A 16,280-nucleotide genomic window follows, 5' to 3' on the forward strand; every position below is an offset into this window, starting at 1 on the left:
ATGGTCGGCGGTGGAGCGGCGCGGCGGAGCTGGGGGGCCGCGGTGCTGGTGCTGCAGGCGGCCTGGGCGCTGGGCGGCGGTCCGGTGCGCTACTCGGTGCCGGAGGAAGCCGAGGCCGGCACGGTGGTGGGGCGCGTGGCGCAGGACGTGGGCCTGGAGGCGGGCGAGGCGGAGGCGCGGCGTCTGCGGCTGGTGTCGCGGGGCGGGCGGGCGAGCGTGGAGGTGAGCGGGGCGAGCGGGGCGCTGGTGGTGAGCTCGCGGCTGGACCGGGAGGAGCTGTGCGGGAAGAGCGCGCCGTGCGCCCTGCGCCTGGAGGTGCTGCTGGAGCGGCCGCTGCGCGTCTTCCACGTGGAGGTGGAGGTCACCGACATCAACGACAATGCCCCGCGCTTCCCCGCCGCCTCCAAAAACATCAGCATCGCGGAATATTCTCTGCCCGGGTCGCGTTTCCCGCTGGAGGGCGCGTCGGATGCGGATATCGGATCAAACGCGCAGCTCTCATATGCACTGAGTCCCTCGGAGCACTTCGCTCTGGATGTGAAATCTAAAGACAAAAACAAAGTTTCCATTGCCCTGGTGTTAACGCATCCTCTGGACCGCGAGTCGCAGTCGGAGCACCGCTTGGTGCTGACGGCGAGTGACGGGGGCAGGCCGGCGCTGACGGGCACGGTGCAGCTGCTGATCTCGGTGCTGGATGCGAACGACAACGCGCCGCAGTTCAACCAGTCGGTGTATAAAGTGCAGCTGCCGGAAGATGCCATGCCGGGAACAGTTTTCCTGCAGCTAACAGCAACAGACAAAGACGAGGGGATTAACAGGGAAATCTACTATGCATTCAGCGAGACAACTTCTGAGAACGTGAAGGAATTATTCATAATCGATAGATTGTCAGGGGAAATGAGAACAGCGGGACAATTGGACTTCGAGGAGGTTCAGTCGTATGACCTGGAGATCGAGGCGAGAGATAAGGGGACGCCTCCATTGTCGGGGCACTGCAGCGTGGAGCTGGAAGTGCTGGACGTGAACGACAACGCGCCCGAGGTGTGGGTGACGTCGCTGTCGGTGCCGGTGCCCGAGGACGCGGCGCTGGGGACGGTGGTGGCGCTGCTGAGCGTGTCGGACCGGGACTCGGGGCCGAACGGGCGGGTGCGGTGCGCGGTGGTGCCGGCGTCGCCGTTCGGGCTGGTGGCGACGTTCGCGGGCTCGTACTCGCTGGTGCTGCGGGAGGCGCTGGACCGGGAGCGGGTGTCGGAGTACGAGGTGGAGGTGCGGGCGGAGGACGGCGGGGCGCCGCCGCTGCGCGCCAGGCGCGGGCTGCGGGTGCCGGTGTCGGACGTGAACGACAACGCGCCGGCGTTCGCGCAGGCCGTGTACACGGTGCTGGCGCGGGAGAACAACGCGGCGGGCGCGGAGCTGGCGCGGCTGTGGGCGCGGGACCCGGACGAGGCGGGCAACGGGCGCGTGAGCTACTCGGTGTGGGAGGGCGGCGCGGGGATGGGCGCGGGCTCGGGCTCGGGCTCGGGCTCGGGGTGGCGTCCGGCGTCGAGCTACGTGTCGGTGGAGGCGGAGAGCGGGCGTCTGCGGGCGCTGCGTCCGCTGGACTACGAGGAGCTGCAGGTGCTGCAGTTCGAGGTGCGGGCGGTGGACGCGGGGGAGCCGCCGCTGTGCGGCAACGCCACGGTGCAGCTGTTCGTGGTGGACGAGAACGACAACGCGCCGGCGCTGCTGCCGCTGGCGGGCGGCGGGCCGGGGCCCTGGGCTGCGGGCGAGGCGGCGGAGCCGGCGTGGCGGGCGGCGGGCTCGGCGGGCTCGGCGGGTTCGGCGGGCTCGGCGTCGTCGTCGTGGTCGCTGTGGGCGCGGGCGGCGCTGGGTGCTCCGGCGGGGCAGGTGGTGGCGAAGATCCGCGCGGTGGACGCGGACTCGGGCTACAACGCGTGGCTGCGCTACGAGCTGCGGGAGCCGCGGGGCGAGGGCCCGTTCCGCGTGGGGCTGTACAGCGGCGAGGTGAGCACGGCGCGGGCGCTGGAGGAGGCGGACGGCCCGCGGCAGAGGCTGCTGATCGTGGTGCGGGACCACGGGGAGCCGCCGCGCTCGGCCACGGCCACGCTGAGCGTGTCGCTGGTGGAGGGCGCCGAGGCGGCGCTGGCGGCGGCGGGGGCGGGGGCGGTGTCGGCGGGGGCGGGGCCGCGGGCGGCGGCGGGCGCGGAGGGCGGCTCTGCGGCGGCGGCGGCGGCGACGAACGTGTGGCTGGTGGCGGCCATCTGCGCGGTGTCGAGCGTGTTGGTGCTGGCGGCGGTGCTGTACGGGGCCGGGCGCTGTGCGCCGCGGGCGGCCGTGCCGGCGGGGCCCGGGCCGGCGACGCTGGTGTGCGCCAGCGAGGTGGGCAGCTGGTCGTACTCGCAGCGCCAGAGCCGGAGCCTGTGCGTGGCCGCGGCCGCGGACGGCGCGGGCAAGAGCGACCTGATGGTGTTCAGCCCCAACTGCCCGCCGCCGCCCGGCCCCGCGCCGAAGGAGACGCCGCACGAGCCGCCCTCTCTGCTCGACACGGTCAGTGCCCCTTGAAGGACTCTCGCCCCTTCCTTCTTTCCCTTCTTTTTTTCTTTCTTCTGCTGTTTCCCTTCATCTCCTTCTTTCTCATTTCCTATATCTCGTCTCTTTGCTTCCCGTCCTTTTCCATGTCACTGCTTAAGGACACTGGTATTTCAGGTTTCTCCTCTCAAACAGTGTATTTTTCTGTGCTTTGAGTCAGCTGACAGAGTTATCAGGGAGGTCAATACATTTGCCCGCATCCTTTCCAACCGCAGCATTACTTCTCTGCTGCACAGACTCTCTTTGCCAATTCCTGCCGACCTCTCTGTTGTTGTGTGTGGCAGATGGTCTCAGCCCTTGGGCTGAGGTTAGTCAACTCCAGGTTCTAGTAGCCATGTGCCATGGCTGTACGTATTTCTGCAACAGGCGATCTGGTGCAGAGCCATTATGCTTGAAAGCTTACTGATAAAAATGTGATTTACTTGTTTCTTTATTTCATTTGGGTGAACTTGTGGTGGGGTATGTGATGTCCTATTTGCTTGCCAGGTTCAGTTTGAGAAGGTGATTCTAGATTTTAGAGCTTCTGCTGATTTCTTATGATTCAAGCTCTACAAATGCTGTTGCTGGTGTGCAGCATTTCTTCCTGAGTTTGCTGGAGGTTGGAAGACACGAAGGATCTTGGTTGTGCCAGAATAGCAGGCAGGATTCAGTGTCATTGGTGACACTGAATGCTGTCACTGGATATGGTTTCTTTTCAGAAACTTTGTCTTCCTTTGACTTAGGTCTCCTTACAAAGAATCGTGATACAAGGCAGAAATTTAGAGTTGAGGGTTATGTTTGTGATGTAAACTTTTGTATTTCGATTCTCATGGCAGAGTTATAATGAAAATCAATATGGACTTTTCCTATTTTTATTGGTATTTTTTAATTTTTTTGATTTTGTTTTTTGTCTTCCTTTGTAGTGAAATGAAATGTATTTAGAGTGAATAGTGTGATCATATTTATGGAAGCGGGAATGCATACTTCTTTTTTATTTTTATTTTTATTTTTTTTTAATAGGAATGCTTTTACCATACTGAGCAATATAAATTGTTGAGACCTCCAAGATTGCTTTTAAAAATGCCATTTTGCTCCTTCTTCTCTCCTCTGCCTCCTTTGGGTCTGTAATCCTTTTCTGTCCATTCTGCACTTGAAACTTTCATGACTAATGCTTTTGCTTGCAAGAGTAGCCCATGTATATGTATATCTTAAGGGCAGATATCAAGAGGATGGGGCCAGGCTCTTTTCAGTGATGCTCAGCAATAGAACAAGGGAACAAACTGAACCATAGGAAGTTCCATCTGAATGTGAGAAATGACTTCTTTACTTGGAGGGTGCCAGAGCTCTGGAACAGGCTGCTGAGAGAAACTGTGGTGTTTCCTTCTCTGACGATATTGAAAACCCAGCGGGATGCTTTCATTTGCAACTTACTCCAGGGAACCTGCTTTAGCAGGGGGTGGAGTAACTTGATCTCCAGAGGTCTCTTCCGAACCCAACAATTCTGTGATTCTGTTTAATTGTATGAAATTTTCTTAGCATGTGCAGTTGCAGAAAGCGCTGTTAGCTTCTGTGTCTGCTGGTGTTGTGATGTTGCTGCCTTTTCATGGAGGAAAATAATGATTGCGCTCTCAAATCAGTGTAGTTGTGGACTTGTTTCCTCTATGCTGGAAGAAATGGTTTGAGGTCTGCAGTCTGGTTTTGGTGTTCTTTTAACACTGTTATCAGCATCAGCCGCAGACTTAGAAAATCCCAGGAACTCTTTCATCCAAGAAAACGTCAAATGCTTCCATAACAGTTACTTTATCAATAACAGTGCTGTGCTTGACATTGCCTGTGCTATTTCCTCATAGAATGATATCAGTTCTTATTGCCTTTCGAGGTGTCATGACATCAGTGTTAGAAATAATGTTGCTTACAGACCTGTAACATTTCCATCTGAGATGACTGAAGCACTGCAAAAGAGGAGTGGTCAGCGGCAGAGATTCTGCTGCATTCTGCATGTATACAACAGTCTCCCTTTATTTCTGTTAATGGTGCTGTCATTGATAGGAAAGTTGTCCAAAATGCAGTCAACCTCTGGATGAGAATTGCAAGTGTGGTTGGTACCTCTGAGGAGTGAACCTAGCAATGGCAGCGAGTAAGGTCTGCTCTTTGCTGATGTGATGGGTGATCCTAATCGGTGGGAAAACTTGTGTGAGGGGAAGGACATCATTTGGAAGAGGATGGGACATGTCATAAGAATGAGAGATCTCTTCTTGTCTTGAGACAAGTGTCCCAGAATGTGGAGTTAACAATACCAGAGGTGGAATGGGCCCAGAGCATTCTGGCCAGGATCATTTCCCAGAGATGGCAGCTAGTGGTTTTCCTGCTCTTGAGCTTGTATGTAGTACTGGTCTTTCTGAGCATGAGAGGCTGTATGTTATTCATGGTGTCACGTGATGGATTTGATTTGTTTGCTTGAAGGCTCTCTTTGTGTTTTTTTTTTTTTTTTTTTTGCATTGATGCACGTAGAGGAAGACCTGGTATGCTCAGACAAGCCAAATAATTGCTTATTTATAGCTGAGACTTGGAGAGGTCTTCAAAGAAGCCATTGTTGACAGTACAGCCGTTATATGAGGTGTGATGGGCTTTCCCACATCCACATGTAGTCAAATTCTGTGTGCCTTCACTTCATGTTGCCGTTGTGCCATTCCTGGTTGTGAAGACATCTGCCATCTGTGCATTTATTCACTTGCGTTCAACTGTGAAATGTTGTTGCCCAAACAGTGGCTTTTCACAATGTATTTCTTCTTGGCTGTAGTGGACCTCCCCATGATTTTCCCTCTCCTCACATTATTACTTGGGAGGGGAAAAAGTGTGCTCTGTACTCCAGATGTTGGCAAGCCTTGTGTTTCAGTGATGTGCAATTGGATCTTCTTGTTTCTTTCTCTCTGTCAGAAAAGTGTCCCACTTTGTTGTTTTCCTTCTCTCACACTGGAAATACATTGATAACTGTGGATTGGATGTAGGGTGCTGAGTTCTGGTTTCTGTGACATTGCAGATCTTAGGGCAGTTGGCCATGAGTGTGCGATGCAGCTTTTCCACTCTGGTGGGCTCTGGTACTCATGGAGAGAAAGTCATTAGCTTTCAGGTCTCGCTCTTGCTTCCCTTCTGGTATATGTGTGCCAGGGAGCTCTGCACCCCTATCCAATAACAGTGTTCTTTTTGTGAACAAGCATTTTCTGCTACTGTGGGTAAGTCGTTCATATTAAAGAATATGTGATCAATAGACTGCTGTTGTGCTTCCTTTGTGTTGGAGTGTCGAATATTGCCTGAGGGCTGGAGCTTTCTGTTGATGAAGTGCATTTGAATGGGTAGAGCAGTTTCTTCCGAAGTCAAAGGTACCTCCCTGGGTTGTGTGTCAGCCTAGAGTTGGAAATAGAGGTGATTATTTTTCAGGAGACAATATTTGGTGGGTATAATCGTTGTGTACTGAGTTTTCCTCACTTTGTGCACTTGCCGAATTGGCTTTGGTCTGATGGTGTGCCATCTTGTGTCAGGGCTCATTCTAAAATATGAATGTATACACAAAATCCTGAATAGCAGCCCAGGTCACTTTCTCTGCAGAAAAAAAAGAAAAAAAGTTCCTTACAGCCACAGGTACGTGTTTGTATTTTTCATTTTTTATTTCTTGGAAGACTCTCCAGTGTTGGAGGCAGTAAACTGAGGTGTTTGGCAATAGATAATCCAACAACTTGGTGCTTTTCACAGGATTTTCTCAGCTTCTCCCTGTGAACTTGGTGGTTTCTCAGTATAGCTGTAGGTAAAAGACAAGTTCTTTGTGCATTTGTGATGAGTGTGCAGTGCTACGATTCTTGAGGATTTGCTTTACCCTCAGTAGAAGAATAAAATCCCACATTGGCTTGATATGAGTTAGAAGAGAACAACTCTCCCGAGATGTGGGTTGTCTTGAATCACACAAATGTTTATGCAATCTTAATTTTGACCTCAGCCCAACTCAAAGTTACCTGAAAATAAAACAGTACTCATTTTGCTGACTATAGCGTATGTGTGTTCTCATCCCTCTGGGTATGGCATGAATGAGAAGGTGATCTGCTTATACTTTGTGGATGGATGATCTTAGCAAGTGGGTAAGTAGAAGGAAAATGCCTTTACACTCTTTGAACACCTTTCATTCTGGATTCACATGGAATAAGTTTGGTGTTTTTTTTTTTTAAATATAAAGTCTATCCCAGAAATTTCTTTCTACACAGTGGTCAAGACATTGGTCTCTATCCAGGCTGGTGTCTACGTGGAGCTGCAACAAAATGTGTCTTGCAGAACACTAATCTTGCATTCCTCTGTTTGCTCACAGTCTGCCTGCATCTGGACAAATCAACAAAATGCTTTTACACAGGGCAGGATTCATTTTTGTCTCCATCTGTCAGGGTGGGGTAATACTGATGTGAGATCACAGGAGATACATAGGCACAAAAAACGGGAATGTGGAACAAAACCAGTTCTGTTATATTCTGAATGTGTTGGGAACGTGTTGAGTCTCCATCTCTGGATGATGCAGTGTCTGCTGGAAGTTGCTGCTTACCTTTCTCATGAGCTTGTCTGCTCAGGAGCATCACAGAAGGAAAGGACCACACTTCATCTTCTGAGGCTGAACCTCTACTCTGCCCTGCATGCAGGAATCTGGGATAGGAAACGTGCTCTGTCTGAAGGCTTCCTCGGAGCAATGAGCTTGCCAGTGGGGTAAAGAAATGCAGATAAGATACAAAGCTGCATGATTAAGGAGAGTATGTCTTTTGGTTAGAATTTGTACAGTGTGAACTCATCAGAACTTTAACACAAATAACCTGTGAGGAAAAGTCACTGGTCATGAGTGTAAGAAGGGGAACTGTTTCTTTACTCCTTCCACTCAACCCATATAAGACTTACCTGAACAGCCTGTGAACCTCAGCTTTCCAGTGTTAAGGTTAAAAATTACATCCATATTAGATATCTTTTGCTCTAAGAAATGTATAGCAGACCACAAGAATGGAGCATGTTTTCAGAAACACTTCAGATAAAGCACGTGGGTTCCAACACAGGAGAATTGATCACAGTCATGGTGGAAGCTGTATCACTAAGCAGAATTTCCTGCATGCCCATTTCGTTTTGAAAGGAAGGATGAAACGTTACTCGAAGTCTCATTGTAGCTAAAAAGACAAGTGCTTTTGGGAACTGGTACAGCGCTGTAGGTAAAGATTCGGAAAAACAAAGAAGAAAAAGAAAAAAGAAACAACTGAAAGAAATGAAAAATAGTAAAGATGAAGCGAATCCGGTACGAGAAACAATTTCCTCCGTGAGCCACATGATGGCGCTGTGAGCTAAGGAACGCGCGATGCGACGCGAGGCGATGCGATGCGAGGAAGGGAGGGGAACACCTTCCGGTGCCCATGGCAAAGAAGGCAGAGCGAGAGCGAGCGGCGGGGAGGAGGAGGCGCGTCCCGTGAGGAAGGATTGTGTCGGCGAGCGCGGGCGGAGGGTTTGGAGCAGGCGGGTCGGGAGGTGCGCGGCGCGGAGAAGGAGCGGTGCGGCGGCGTAGAGGGCGATGGTCGGCGGTGGAGCGGCGCGGCGGAGCTGGGGGGCCGCGGTGCTGGTGCTGCAGGCGGCCTGGGCGCTGGGCGGCGGTCCGGTGCGCTACTCGGTGCCGGAGGAAGCCGAGGCCGGCACGGTGGTGGGGCGCGTGGCGCAGGACGTGGGCCTGGAGGCGGGCGAGGCGGAGGCGCGGCGTCTGCGGCTGGTGTCGCGGGGCGGGCGGGCGAGCGTGGAGGTGAGCGGGGCGAGCGGGGCGCTGGTGGTGAGCTCGCGGCTGGACCGGGAGGAGCTGTGCGGGAAGAGCGCGCCGTGCGCCCTGCGCCTGGAGGTGCTGCTGGAGCGGCCGCTGCGCGTCTTCCACGTGGAGGTGGAGGTCACCGACATCAACGACAATGCCCCGCGCTTCCCCGCCGCCTCCAAAAACATCAGCATCGCGGAATTGTCGCTGCCCGGGTCGCGTTTCCCGCTGGAGGGCGCGTCGGATGCGGATATCGGATCGAACGCGCAGCTCTCGTATACACTGAGTCCTTCTGAGCACTTCGCCCTGGAATTACAAAGAGCAAATGACCGGAATATTATACCTGATCTTGTATTGAAGAGCGCCCTGGACCGCGAGTCGCAGTCGGAGCACCGCTTGGTGCTGACGGCGAGTGACGGGGGCAGGCCGGCGCTGACGGGCACGGTGCAGCTGCTGATCTCGGTGCTGGATGCGAACGACAACGCGCCGCAGTTCAACCAGTCGGTGTATAAAGTGCAGCTGCCGGAGGACGCGGCGGAGGGGACGCTGGTGGCGCGGGTGGCAGCCACGGACCAGGACGAGGGAATTAATAGCGAAGTGACCTACAGTGCCACCAACATTATTCCACGCAGTGGAAAAGATTTGTTTTCTGTCCATCCAGAGACGGGGGAGATTAGACTCACGGGTGCCTTAGATTTTGAAGAAGTCAGTGTGTTTGACTTTCGTATTGAGGCGAGAGATAAGGGGACGCCTCCGCTGTCGGGGCACTGCAGCGTGGAGCTGGAAGTGCTGGACGTGAACGACAACGCGCCCGAGGTGTGGGTGACGTCGCTGTCGGTGCCGGTGCCCGAGGACGCGGCGCTGGGGACGGTGGTGGCGCTGCTGAGCGTGTCGGACCGGGACTCGGGGCCGAACGGGCGGGTGCGGTGCGCGGTGGTGCCGGCGTCGCCGTTCGGGCTGGTGGCGACGTTCGCGGGCTCGTACTCGCTGGTGCTGCGGGAGGCGCTGGACCGGGAGCGGGTGTCGGAGTACGAGGTGGAGGTGCGGGCGGAGGACGGCGGGGCGCCGCCGCTGCGCGCCAGGCGCGGGCTGCGGGTGCCGGTGTCGGACGTGAACGACAACGCGCCGGCGTTCGCGCAGGCCGTGTACACGGTGCTGGCGCGGGAGAACAACGCGGCGGGCGCGGAGCTGGCGCGGCTGTGGGCGCGGGACCCGGACGAGGCGGGCAACGGGCGCGTGAGCTACTCGGTGTGGGAGGGCGGCGCGGGGATGGGCGCGGGCTCGGGCTCGGGCGCGGGCTCGGGGTGGCGTCCGGCGTCGAGCTACGTGTCGGTGGAGGCGGAGAGCGGGCGTCTGCGGGCGCTGCGTCCGCTGGACTACGAGGAGCTGCAGGTGCTGCAGTTCGAGGTGCGGGCGGTGGACGCGGGGGAGCCGCCGCTGTGCGGCAACGCCACGGTGCAGCTGTTCGTGGTGGACGAGAACGACAACGCGCCGGCGCTGCTGCCGCTGGCGGGCGGCGGGCCGGGGCCCTGGGCTGCGGGCGAGGCGGCGGAGCCGGCGTGGCGGGCGGCGGGCTCGGCGGGCTCGGCGGGTTCGGCGGGCTCGGCGTCGTCGTCGTGGTCGCTGTGGGCGCGGGCGGCGCTGGGTGCTCCGGCGGGGCAGGTGGTGGCGAAGATCCGCGCGGTGGACGCGGACTCGGGCTACAACGCGTGGCTGCGCTACGAGCTGCGGGAGCCGCGGGGCGAGGGCCCGTTCCGCGTGGGGCTGTACAGCGGCGAGGTGAGCACGGCGCGGGCGCTGGAGGAGGCGGACGGCCCGCGGCAGAGGCTGCTGATCGTGGTGCGGGACCACGGGGAGCCGCCGCGCTCGGCCACGGCCACGCTGAGCGTGTCGCTGGTGGAGGGCGCCGAGGCGGCGCTGGCGGCGGCGGGGGCGGGGGCGGTGTCGGCGGGGGCGGGGCCGCGGGCGGCGGCGGGCGCGGAGGGCGGCTCTGCGGCGGCGGCGGCGGCGACGAACGTGTGGCTGGTGGCGGCCATCTGCGCGGTGTCGAGCGTGTTGGTGCTGGCGGCGGTGCTGTACGGGGCCGGGCGCTGTGCGCCGCGGGCGGCCGTGCCGGCGGGGCCCGGGCCGGCGACGCTGGTGTGCGCCAGCGAGGTGGGCAGCTGGTCGTACTCGCAGCGCCAGAGCCGGAGCCTGTGCGTGGCCGCGGCCGCGGACGGCGCGGGCAAGAGCGACCTGATGGTGTTCAGCCCCAACTGCCCGCCGCCGCCCGGCCCCGCGCCGAAGGAGACGCCGCACGAGCCGCCCTCTCTGCTCGACACGGTCAGTGCCCCTTGCGGGCCTTCCGCCTAGTCCTTCCTGTTTTCTTTCTATTCTTTTTTGCTTTCTTCCTGTTGTCCTCTCTTTCCTTTCCTCTGCTTCCTTTCTTCCCTTCCATTTTGCACGCGGGACCTTGGAGTTCTCACAGCTCCGTTCTATTGCTTTCGGATTCTTGCAGTACCTGCTGGTGGCTTGCGTTCTCTGTTTTGATATACTTGCCAGGGTGTTGTATCTGGAATTTTCTCTCCATATGTGATTTTGTTAGAGCTTATTGTTTTCTTTCTGGAACGGTGGTGTCTTGCTCATTCTCACAGATTGTTTTTACTCTAACCGAGGTTAGGGAAACGCTACTGTGCTAATTCGCTGTGCGTATTGTATGACGATGTTTGTTTTGCATTTGCATCTGCCCTTTTATCCATCCCAGATGTTCTTAGTTGTTGATGTGGAACTTCTTTCTGAGGCTTGCTTTTTTGTTCTGGAGTTTTCCTTTGATGGAAGAAAGTCATTTGCATAGAGCTGCTGTGTCATAAGTCTTCTGCCGAGACTGATCCTAATAATGAACAGCATTGAAGGATCGGTCCACGTGAAGGCTCATTGTGGTAGTGTTGATCCACGGGGCACTTTCCTCCTCTTGTAATAATGTGGAGTGTGACTGTGCTGGTAACAGGTCTGTTTGTTTCCTTCATTCTCCTTTGCAAGAGTCACATTTCAGTATATCGATGGTTTGTTCAGCATTGTGCCTGAGTGTGGTGAGCCTCCGTCTGCATCAGATCGTCAGTCAGAGTTGTGATAGTAGGGAAGTCAGAAAGTGATTGTGGACTTTTCCTGTATCCTTTCCAAAGCTGTAGTCTGTCCTTATAAAGTCTTGGAAATGCCTCTGTTGTTTCGTTTGAGAGAGGAGTGCAGGACTGTTGCTGAGTGTGCTGGTGACCTCAGAGTGCTGACAGTGATGTCCCTTTGGTGTGTCTCTCATGCATAAAGTGAATAATGCAAAGCAGTGAATTTTTGTTTGGAATGTTGGGAGCTGGGATGGCTCAGGGTACTTCTGTAACACTTTTCTCTAGAGGGAGCACTCAAGATCTTTTCAATGAAAACGGTTTGCTTTTTGCTTAGTTTATTATTTTTGTCATTATTTATTGGTGGGACATGTTTTGGGATGTAACCTGTTTTGACTTCTGATTGCCATTTGTGGTTCTCAGAGGTGATTGTAGGTCCTGGAGGTGTTAGTGCACAGGGCTGTGTTTATTGGAGCTCTCCTCCTGCAGCTGGACACGAGGCTTTCATTGCTTGTGACGTTCTGTCCCAGACAGACATCAGTGCCTCTTTTGATTTGCCACGTCGCGTTATTGACTCTACAAATCCTGTAGTTGATGGTGTGCTGCATTTCCAGGTGGGCTGCTGAATGTCTGGAATTCGCAAAGGCTTGGTCTTGAGGCAGCAGTCCAGCATGTAGTATTCACCATCATTGGCCGTGATTGCTATATTATCAACTATAGTTTCTTTTCAGAAATTCTGTCCTCTTCTTCTTTCTTTGTTCTTTGATGGAGATGTGATGCAAGGTGACAGTTGTGGCTGGAGATTTTTCTGATTGTAGACTTGTGTTTTGGCAGGATGTATTGAACCTCTGTTGATGTTCTTTTAGTATTTGCATCAGTAGCTGTACCTTCACAAAGCACCCGTGCCATTTTTAAAACCAAAAGTGAAAAGGGCAACCTTGGAAACCCACCTATACAGTTCAGACGACACATAAAGATGTCTTACTCGTTAATATTAGAAATTCCTTTGCTTTGCTGTGTGTGGTGACTCCATCTGAATTTGCAGAAGCATTGCAAATCATTGAGTGTTGTCCACAGAAGGTCCGCCAGGCTCTGTGTATGTGACACTGTTTGGTGTGGTTGGACTTCTTTCTCTGATTGGTGGGATGGTTCAGGGAAGGGCAGTGTCAACGTGGATCGGGAAGGGGAGTAGAAGCTGGAACAGAGGCTCTTTGTCTTCTGTATCCATTGTTCAGAGTGGAGTTTGGAGGTTACCAGGGGCCGTGAGAAATGAGAGGTCCTCCAGATCTGGCGGCCGTTCATTGTGTTGACGTGACTGCACGGCACTGTCTTTGGATGTTCTGAATATGTGTCTCTCTCTGTAGTCATGAATCCCTTCGGCTCCTCTTGGCTTTCCTTAGCTGTATGTAGTTAATTGTGTCATGTCTGAGTAATGGATGAGTGAGATCCCAGGAGAGTTCTATGATACTCTGTGAGTTTTGGCGCTTGTGCGTGAGGCTGAATGTGAGTGAGGTGAGACTGCTGAGAGCCTCATCCTTTCAAGGTGTGATGATGTCCAAAGAAGAGAATTCAACACCTTCCCTGTCCTGCGGCTCTGTAGCTTACCCACTTCCACGTTGATATTTCAGTTTCTGTATCCTCTTGGTTTTCCTTCCTGGTCTCATTCTGCACTGCAGTCCTGTTTTGGAAGCGATGTGCAGTCTGGCCTTTCAATTTTCTCTTTCCAAGCATGAGCACTTGCTGCTCATGTAGAAGGAGTCAGAAAGATGGAGCATCGTGAAATGAAGTCCATTTTTTTCTTCCATATTTTAAGATGCTGTTTTCTTGTTGGTGGCCACAGCCGTGAAGCTGTGTTCACTCCCCACATCTCTGCTTTGGGCAAATATGCTGGTGTCTACCGAGTGCGTGTCATCAGAAACAGAGTTCTCCTTTTTGCTGATCCATCATAGAAATAGTCCTGATGTTGGTTTTCATTGGCACGTGTGGGTGTTTCTTTTTTCACTCTTATCACTTTAATACCACAAGGAGTTTCCGGAGAGGATAATGTAGCACAGCCATACTGTGTGTTCTATTTCCATGCATGATATTAGCAATTTGAAATGGAGACTTATGGAATAACAAACAAAGGTAGAACAAGTACTGAAAGAACAGTTTTTCCACGCTAGGCAAATGTTTGCTAAAGCGGGAAACTGTAGAGGATGTTGCGGTGTTGTTTCAATGTATGCTGTGGTGCCAGGCTTTCTTGTCTCCCATGAGTGCAGATAAAAAGAATGTGATTATTTCTGTGCGCCTTAAAAACATGTTGTTGCAAAGGGTTGAGCAGTTCCTCCCACCAAATGCTGTCTTCCACTTTGACATCTGCCCGATGTAGGAAATGTGTTTGGAAATGGGATGCGAGATGCAGAATGCTGCCTACGTTTAGACGAAGGTTTCCCTCAAGTACTGGGAATGTTACTCACAGCCGTGCCAGTACTAATGCTACAAGCTGCAAGAAGTCAGATGTAATTCTGCTTATAGTTTCCACGTGAAGTTGCTTAGTAGGTGCAGAACGTTCAGAGAGCAGTTGCTGCTGCTGTGAAGAGGCTGGCAGACTGTGTGTGTTTCTGCAGCTACCCAGCTGTTGGTGCTGTCAGTGATGAGGGAAGGTGAAGGTGTGTGCATCCATGGGTCGTGATGAGGGTGGGGCGTAGAGCCGTGTGCAGGCAGTGGGGTGGATCAGTGTGCATGTGTTGTGATAGCCATCATGTGAGCAGCACCAAGTGTGGCCTGGCTGTTTGATCCTGGGAGTTTTTAGCAGTGAAGAGTCTTGTGTGAGGGAAGTGATGATGCTTTGGTAGATTAAGTGGTGTTTCAGTGGCCACGTGCTGGAAATGGTTGACTGGTGTTGCTACTCGCCATGGACTGAGATGGAGGTTGCAAGAATTAATTGTGGAGAAGAGGCCAAGTGCAATATTCTGCCTGGCTCGCATTGTTGAAATCCTCCAGAATTTGATCTGTTTGTCCTTAACATGAGAATCTATGTGACGTTCCTTGTGGCAACACTTGTTCCTTTTCGTACGTTTGAAGTGTCTATGCCCTTTTTTCCCTGGACATTCCCTTTCATTATGTAGAGGTAGGACCAGTAAGGAGAGCTGCACAACAAATATCACCGTCAGTGGGTCATGGGGAGGCCTTCCACCACGTGACAGTTGTCTGCAAGGCCATCAGTGAAATGTGATGAGCCCCTCTGGTGCCCTGACCAACCAGATTCCGTGTGTCCTCACTTGCTGTTGTACTTGTGGCGTCCTGCCTGTGAATTCATCTTCCATATGTGCCTTTGTTTACTCATGTTCCATCTTTATATGTTGTTTCTTCTACAAGTGTTTTTCCCATTGTTGATGATTTTTGGCTGATTTCTCTGAAACCTCCCATTTGTCTTCTCTGTGGTCTTGTTCCTCCTTGGGATGGGAAGAAGTGTTCTACTGTATTAAGGATGTAGGCAAACTTTATGTTTAATTGAAGTGCAGTGAGATCCTTCATCTTTTTCTTTCTTGTTTTATGAATCTAACTTTGTTTTTTGTTGTTTTGGTTTTTTTTTTCTCTCTTACATTGGATCTATGGTGGTGAGAGTAGATGAGATGCAGTTCTGAGTATTGAGTTCTGACTGCTGTCAGATTGCACACTTTTGAGCAGCTGGCAATGAGGCTGGGATCTGGATTTTCTACTTCATTGATCTGAGGTTGTGCTGAAGTGAATGTCATTAGCTTTCAAGTCTCCCTTTTGTTTTCATTCTGATAGTTGTGAGCCAGGGAATACTACACTCTAATGAGTGATCATGTACTTTTTCTTAACAAGCAGGTATTGCTTCTGCGTGCTACAGGTAAGTTTTTCATATTAAAAGAATATGTGTTCTATAGATAGCTGTAGGTTTTGGTGCTGTTTAGTAGTGGTCTTTTCCTGTTGAGTGGAATGTGTGCTTCTGGGGAATTTTCCTGTAGGTTGTAAGCTTCGGGCAGTCATGTGTGTACCAGTGCAGGTAAGATACAAAGATGCAGGAGAAAGAAGAATTCATGTTTAAATTCTGAATATGAACTCAGATGGTGGAAACCAAACTGCAGTTGCATCAAGGCATATGGATCTGGGCTCCAGACACTTTGCTGTTCCATGTAAGACTGACGGTCTTCAGTATTTCAGAGGCAGATTTCCATATGAAACAGTAACAAGTTAAAGCACGAAAGCAAGGAGGACTGTAGGCCAAAGTGTGTTCCTTGATCCTGAACTGTGTTCTGTGTTTTTGAGCTGTAAGAAATGAAGATGCAAGTTGCACTCTGCCTTGGCCCGACTCTTGCTGTTGTGCAGTGCAGGTGATGGTGAAAGCAGAGGGTAGCAGAAAGGAGCTGTGTAAAGTGGTGATGGATTTTTCCCTGTAGGTTAAGATGCAAACCCTATTTTCAGGAACAGGGTGGAGCAGAACAGTAGCATTTAGTTGCTGAGTTCATAATTCCTGTCCACCAGTGTGTCTGTAACAAATGGTAAGGACAAATATTTTTTGAAAAGTACGTATAAAAATGGAAAATCCAAAGACTCCAAACCCCAGGAGACAACCCTGTCTTGTCAGAAGGAAGCACCTTGCCAGTAACACAGATTGTTTGCTCTTCTGCCCATCCATGCTCAGCGCATCTCATCTCAGCTCTGCTTCCAATGGTTTCCATCTGCAAGGAAGTGGGGGCTGACTGGCATTCCCAGCAGTTCATACCTTTTCCTTTAAGCACTTCACAACAAGGTCTCTGCAGCCTTGAACTGCCAGTCAAGGAAGAGGACAGAGAACCTCT

The 16,280-nt window shown here is 52.9% G+C and overlaps 2 pseudogenes across 2 annotated transcripts; both read left to right on the forward strand.

The window, feature by feature from the left end:
- Positions 1-2,562, forward strand: LOC306951852 (protocadherin alpha-5 pseudogene; annotated as a pseudogene). The gene has a single exon. The product of its transcript is annotated as a protocadherin alpha-5 pseudogene (transcript).
- A 5,587-nt stretch (positions 2,563-8,149) lies between these two features.
- On the forward strand, positions 8,150-10,726 carry LOC306951686 (protocadherin alpha-5 pseudogene; annotated as a pseudogene). Its single transcript has one exon. The product of its transcript is annotated as a protocadherin alpha-5 pseudogene (transcript).
- Positions 10,727-16,280: the final 5,554 nt, after the last annotated feature.

This window comes from Tetrao urogallus (assembly GCF_951394365.1).
Source record: "Tetrao urogallus genome assembly, chromosome: 14".
NCBI lineage: Eukaryota > Metazoa > Chordata > Aves > Galliformes > Phasianidae > Tetrao > Tetrao urogallus.